This window comes from Oratosquilla oratoria, chromosome 17 (assembly GCF_046742065.1).
Source record: "Oratosquilla oratoria isolate Oo_2021 chromosome 17, ASM4674206v1, whole genome shotgun sequence".
In the NCBI taxonomy this organism is placed as follows: domain Eukaryota; kingdom Metazoa; phylum Arthropoda; class Malacostraca; order Stomatopoda; family Squillidae; genus Oratosquilla; species Oratosquilla oratoria.
The window spans coordinates 33,402,246-33,409,745 of record NC_134793.1 but is presented as its reverse complement, the minus strand read 5'-3'; positions in this window follow the sequence as shown (position 1 = coordinate 33,409,745).

Genomic DNA, 7,500 nt, shown 5'->3' with positions numbered 1-7,500 from the left:
ACAACTTATGTAAGGTGGAGGATATGTTGACAGCCTAGAGGCGGGTCAGTTTTTTGAGTTCATGTATCATATCTTCATGAGAGTATGGCCCACCCATCAGTAACAAATTTCTCATTCATTCTAGAAATAAATAAATAAATAAATAAATAAAATTATATATATATGTATATATATAAATATATATAAATACATATATAAATATATATGTATTTATATATATACATATATATATATATATGTATAAACAGATATATACAGAAATTAATAAATGAACATATTAATAAATAGATAAATGAATAAATAAATGAATGAATAATTAATCAATTAATCAAATAAATAAATAAATGAATAAATACATACGTCAATGAATAAATAAATAAATAGGAATAAATAAATAGATAAAAATGATAAATAAATAGATACAAAATAAATGAATTAATAAATAAATAATAAAGAAATTAGATAAATAAACGAAAAATAATAAATAAATATATATATAAGTAAATAGATAAATTGATAAATAAGCAGATAGATAATACGTAAATAAATGATCAAATAAATAAATAGATAAATGAATAAATAAACAAATAGATAAATAATAAACAAATAAATAGGTAAATAAGTAAATGAATGAATAGATATATAAGTAAATAAATAAATAAATAAATAATAAATAAACAAACAAACAAACAAACAAACAAACAAACAAACAAACAAACAAACAAACGAACGAACGAACGAACGAACGAACGAACGATCAATAACAATCCTACTACACTCTCCAGCTCACTCACTGCCTATTAACAAAACTAAAGAAACTAGTTATGTCTTTACTATAGCTATAGAACAGTGGTCCTTAATCTTTTTCAGTCTCCATCCCTTTTAATATCTCAGAAGAAAAAAAATCGTACCTCCATCCAATACAAATACAGTGCAAACATATGAAAAAGATTAGTGATACAAACATTGCTTTGCTTTCTCATTGTAAATATACAGTACCATGCACTGGCTATCATGTCTCGTACCCCCATCCCGTGCAAATACAACGCAAACATATGAAGAGGATAGTGATACAATCCATACTTTCCTTTTTCATTGTAAATATACAGTAGCATTACACTGGTTATCATGTCTCGTACCCCCATCCAATAAATACAATGCAAACATGTAAAAAGGATTAGTGATACAAACCTTGCTTTGCTTTCTCATTGTAAATATACAGTGCCATTGCACTGGCTATTGTGTCTCGTACCCTCAGGTTCAAGGTTTCGTACCTCTCGGGGATACAGGTACCCAAAGGTAAAGAAATACTGGTATAGAGCTATATGGAGTTGTGATGATAGCTGGATTAGCTGTTCTTTTTAATGTGGAAATCTTCTGTAGGTCCTATGCAAATACGTACACGAACGCACGTAATCTTCCAGACGCGCACGCACACACGGACACACTCATATATGCATACACACACCCATACACACACATATATGCATAAACACACGCATACACACACGCACGCGCGTGCATACACACACGCACACACACACACACACACACACACACACACACACACACACACACACACACACACACACACACACACACACACACACACACACACACACACACACACAAAGGATTACAAAGGATTACAAAGGCGGAGCATGCCGACAGGAGACCTTTTGATCCATATCTAGGTCGGATGCGAAAAAAAAAATTATATTAATAATAAAATGACAAATAAAAACTATGATAATGTAAATAACAAATGAAATACATAAATAAATGCATAGGTATAGTTAAATAATAAACAAACAGGTAAATAGTAAATAATAATAAATTGACATATAACTAATAATAAATGAAAATCAGACAGACAAATGATAACAAAACAAAAACAAATAATATAAGATAAATTATAATCATTACAGCATCTTACTTAGGTATTTATCTAAATGATTCTTAAAGCTTCGAACTGAACTACATTGCACTACCTGTGCAGGAAGTTTATTCCATTCATTAACTACACGGTTGGCAAAGTTGTTTCTACCTACTTCCAAATTGAATCTATTTCCGGACAGTTTGAGACCATTGTTTCTTGTCTGATTCTCATTCAATGTAAAAATTTGGTCACTTTTGATGTTGTCAATTCCCTTTAGAATTTTAAAGACCTGTATCAAGTCACCTCTGAGTCTACGTTTTTTTAGGGAAAACAGATTCATATGTTTTGGTCGATTTTCGTATGATTTATTTTTGATATTTGGAATCAGTTTTGTGGCTCGCCGTTGTACTTTTTCCAGTCTGTCAATGTCTTTAATGAGATTCGGTGACCATACGGAAACAGCATATTCCAAATGTGGACGAACTAACGATTTATATAGCTTGTTAATGAGTGATGGACTTTTGAAATCAAAAGATCGCGCAATGAGTCCTAGAATCTTATTTGCTTTCACAGAGGCTGAAATACACTGCTTGGATGATTTGAGGTCGTTACTGATAATTACGCCGAGATCTTTTTCACTATCCACTTTTGTTAACGAATTTCCAAATAACTTGTAATCGTACTTACTGTTAATTTTACCTATGTGCATTGCCTTGCATTTACTTGTGTTAAATTTCATTAGCCACTTTTCAGACCATTGCTGTAATTTATCTAAATCTTCTTGAATATCTAATTGGTTTGAGTGATCATTTGCCACTCCGCACAGTTTTGTTTCATCAGCAAATTTGGAAACAGTAGATTTTAGTCCATGGTCTATATCATTTATATATACTATAAATAGAAGTGGCCCAAGAACGGAACCCTGAGGAACTCCACTTGCAACACTTTTCCATCCAGAAGTTTTTCCATTTAAAACAACTCTCTGTTTTCGACCATTCAACCAATTACTAGTCCAACCTAACAGGCTACACACACAGATGACTTATTAAAGTGGGATAAGAGAAAAACAAGAGGGGGATGAAAAAAAAACTCAAAAAGGATAGTTATAAAAGAGATCTGATAAAGACTAGTTTCTCATACAGAGTGGTGGATATCTGGAGCAAATTGGATGAGACAGCAGTGTGTACAAAAACTATACAAGAATTTAAGAACAAACTTGATCCTGAAAGATATAAAGACGGGTCACTACGAGCATAGCTCTCTTCCCGTATAATGCAACTAAGTACAACTAGATAAATACACACACGCATATTCAGATGTTAGAGGGGGTTTTCATGGTCCAACGGTTCGTCGAACGCGGTTCGACAGACACGTGTTTAAAGTGATGTGTGAACGTGTGAACGGGTGATTTGGTTGTCGAACACGTTGGTTAAACCCCAAATACCCCGTTCACACGTTCACACATCACTTTAAACACGTTTCTGTCGAACCGCGTTCGACGAACCGTCTAACATCAATCTCTAGATCAGTGATTCATAAAGTTTTTCAACCCTGATATCCCAAAGTTCAACTCAAAATCAACCTGATAAAAACCTCTCCAATATTAACCTACTGTTCCCGATTTTTTAATTGTTATTTTCTGTGGAAAAAAAAAAACATTACTCTGAAGAAGCCACTCAGGCGAAACTAGTCAGGAATAAAAGTATTTCCCTCAGCCCGTGTTCCCTTTACCTCCTACTCACAAGAAAATTTTACAGTTATAACCAAACAGCTGAATCCCTGGGACTCTTTTTTATCTATATTTTCAGTAAATAACGAATAGATATAATTCTTATAAAAAAAAAAAGAAATTCCAGGACGACTTTTTTTTGGATACTTCCAGGAACCGGTTCCAAAACCTCCCTGGAGATATGAAGACACTACTTTAAGAACACCTGAACTAGATGATATATATGTCTGGAACCAACTGAGGAAATGAGTTTTAGCAACATAAAGTGTGAAGTAATGGAAACGGGTAAAAACTCAAAAAAGAAAAGAAATAAATCGCTCAGTGGAAAAATAAATCAATTACACAAGCAAGAGAAGAGAAAGATATGTCAGAGTTGGTCACGGACATCTTGCCACCTGACAGACATATCAGCTAAATCGTGCGTGAACCATACAGACATTTATCGAAGGTAAAATTAGCTTTTCGATGCATACAGTAGCTGAGATGAAGAAATATATATATATACATATATATATATATATATATATAATATGCATATATATATAATATACATATATATATAATATATATATATATATATATGTATACTGTATATATATACATACATATATATATATATATATATATATATATATATATATATATATTTTTTTTTTTTTTTTTTTTTTAAGGCCATTCTGAATACAGGCTTTGTTGAAGTCTACAGCAGTAGTAGCATTGTTCAACTTGTAAGAAGTACTCTTGATATTTCTAATGAGAGAGCGGAGGTTGGAGATCAGGATATTGATAGACTCTCCAAGGTACATGTTGTTTACTCTAGACGCCTTTCGATCCAACCAGAGGTCATCTTCAGGAGTTACAATACACACAATGATATAAGAAACAGGAATGACATATATGATAATCTATTTATGGTTATCGCAATAAGTAAAATGTATAAACATAGGATGATTTATGTATAGTCTCTGTGGTAAGTAAAGTACATAAACAAGATCAAACGTATACAAAGGTCAGTGACGAAGTTGGCTCTAAATCTTGTAAAGAGAATGAATGAATAAAGATTTAAAGTAGAAGTGCAGGACCTTCCATCACTGAAAGAAACAAGAGAAGAAATTGACTTGATCGTAGTTCTCAGGTCAGAAGAAGAGTAGATAACGCTGACGGGGAAGATGTCTTGGTTTCAGGTGGGGAAAGGTCATCAGGTCATGTGAACAAGTAAGAAAAAGGTCACGTGACTAGAGCACGTCAAAACAATTCTTTTTCATACACATAACCACCAGCTCCTTGAAGAATTAAGAAAGGAAAGAGCCTACGCAAGGAGGCGCTGAGTAGCTGCGGCCGAAGCCGTCACCTTTGTCCTTCCAAAGGGGAGGGGGGCAATGCCCCGGGGCGGCACGTTTTTTGGGGGGCGGCACTTTTGGTGAAAAGAACGTAAAGCTAATTCCCCCTAATGTACTTTTAATGCATGATCTATTTATCATGAGTTGTGTGTATGAATGATGTGCGTATAAACGTTGTTCTGTGGATGAATGTTACATGTGAATCGTACTAGTGACCATCAGATGTGGAAGGTGGTGGTAGTGGCGATTTTGTGGGGGGGGCACTTACCCATGCAGGGGTCCTGTGGATGAAAAAGTCGTATATATGCCGAATTGACTCATCAAGCATTAACCCAAAGAAAGGCTAAAATCTCTCTCATATCTGGAATAACTGGACCACATAGTATTCTGATTTGGAAGAGTATTCGGTCACGTGAAGTAAGAAGATGCTTTAAGTCTGCACTTCGTTACTGCAATGAGGAATTCTAATTTCTAGAAGGAATAAAAGTCTTATACAACACACATAGACTATCAATGGCGGTTGATTTATTGACAGTTCGTATATGTTAGGGATCACTGTACAACAAAGACGTCATAAATGACGCTGGTCAACAAATTTGTTAAGATACCTGTCTAACAAGCAAAATGAGGTGAGCTTGATATGATTTTTTCTGCTGATTTCAAATATGTTTTCAGAGTTTTCTATCAGGCATAGTCTTTCTCTGATAGCATATTAAATTTTGAACAATTATAACTAATAAATGAGGCTGATATTTCAATTGAAACTTACCTTTAAAATGTAGATATGTATGATTTTCGAGTGTATTTTGCTTCTGAGAGATCCCTTTTTAGTGTCCAACAGTTATCAGCCAACATTGAAGAGCTCCTCTTCCACTGAAAACATATTTGAAATCAACAGGAAAAAAATCTATCAAGTTCACCTCCTTTTGCATGTTGGCCAGTGGTTAATTTAGTGAGATTATATATGAGGTAATACTTTACAACAAAGACATCATGAATGATCACTTGGGGGCATACGCCAGGAAGCGCTTTGCTTCACTCAAACCCCGGCGCCAGTCCCCACGGTCTTTCCGAGCGAGCTCCCAGTCAGACACCCTCCCATCCTACTCCAAACATCTCTAGTCAGGTTCGATCAACTTGCACCAATTATGAATTCTTCGAGCGTCTTGCACAAATTATGAATTCCTCGGGCGTCTCCTTGTGTCCTCCTTCGAAGGTTCTCTTGTGTAGACTTCGAAGACTTTAATGCGATGAAAGTGTCGCGAAAATGCTTATTTGCTCTTTCAGCCCGGCGGGAATGAGTCCTGAGAATGACCCGAGGAATGACTAGATGTGATAGAATTAGAAATGAAGAAATTAGGGGGAGATTAAGAGTGACAGATGTGCTGAAGATAATTGAAAAGAACAAATTGAGATGGTCTGGGAATGTAAAAAGAATAGAAGACACAAGACGCGTAAAAGAAACTCTTGGAGTGGGTCACTCCTGGTTGAAGACCTTAGCAAACGATGAACACAGGGATTGGAAGAAGCTGCTGAACAAAAAGGAAGAAAATTGCAAGAAATAATCAGTGAGGACTTCCGGGGCAGAGACTTTTAGCGAAGATTAGTAGAGTCCGGACAATGACAGACATCTTCCTTGTGTCAGGTGATAAAGGTGAGATTATCCACGTAAGGAGGGAGAACCACTGAATGAAGCACTCCTTTAGTATTATCTAAAAAAAAAAAAAAAAAAAAAAAAAAAAAAAAAATCATGGTAGTCATCATGTCAAATAAGGTCAAAACTGAAGCAGCCCAGGTTAACAAGCATAGCAATGCTGTGCGCACGAATTATGAAGATTGATTTGCAATGACCCAACAATTAAATTCTCGTTAATGTTTTTTCATGACATTTCTTTCAGGCGGGTAGAAAGATCCCGTGAGCTGGTGGAGTTCCTAATTAGCGGAAAAAAAGAAGAAAACAAGATCCTCACATATGTAATATGTAAAAAAAACTTGTTGCAATGACCAGGCAAATGTGGAATGATTTAAAATTGCTTTACACACACACACACGATTTCAAATCCTCATCTCTTTGGTTAGGCATCTTCCTTCTCCTCCTCCTCCTCTTCCTCCTCCTCTTCTTCCTCCTCCTCTTTCTCCTCCTCCTCTTCCAATTCTTCATCTTCTTTCTCCTCCTCTTCCTCTTCCTCCTCTTCCTTCTCCTACTTCTCCTCCTCTTCCTTTCCTCCTTTTCCTCATCTTCCTCTTCTTTCTCCTTCTCTTCCTCCTCTTCCTCCTCTTCCTCCTCTTCTTCCTACTCCTTGTCCTCCCTCGTTCCTCTTCCTTCCAATCATGCTCCTTCTAACCTCCTCCTCCTCCATCACCATTGTCGTCGTCGTCGTCGTCGTCGTCGTCGTCGTCGTCGTCGTCGTCGTCGTCGTCGTCGTCGTCGTCGTCGTCATCATCATCATCATCATCATCATCATCATCATCATCATCATCATCATCATCATCATCATCATCATCATCATCATCATCATCATCATCATCATCATCATCATCATCATCATCAT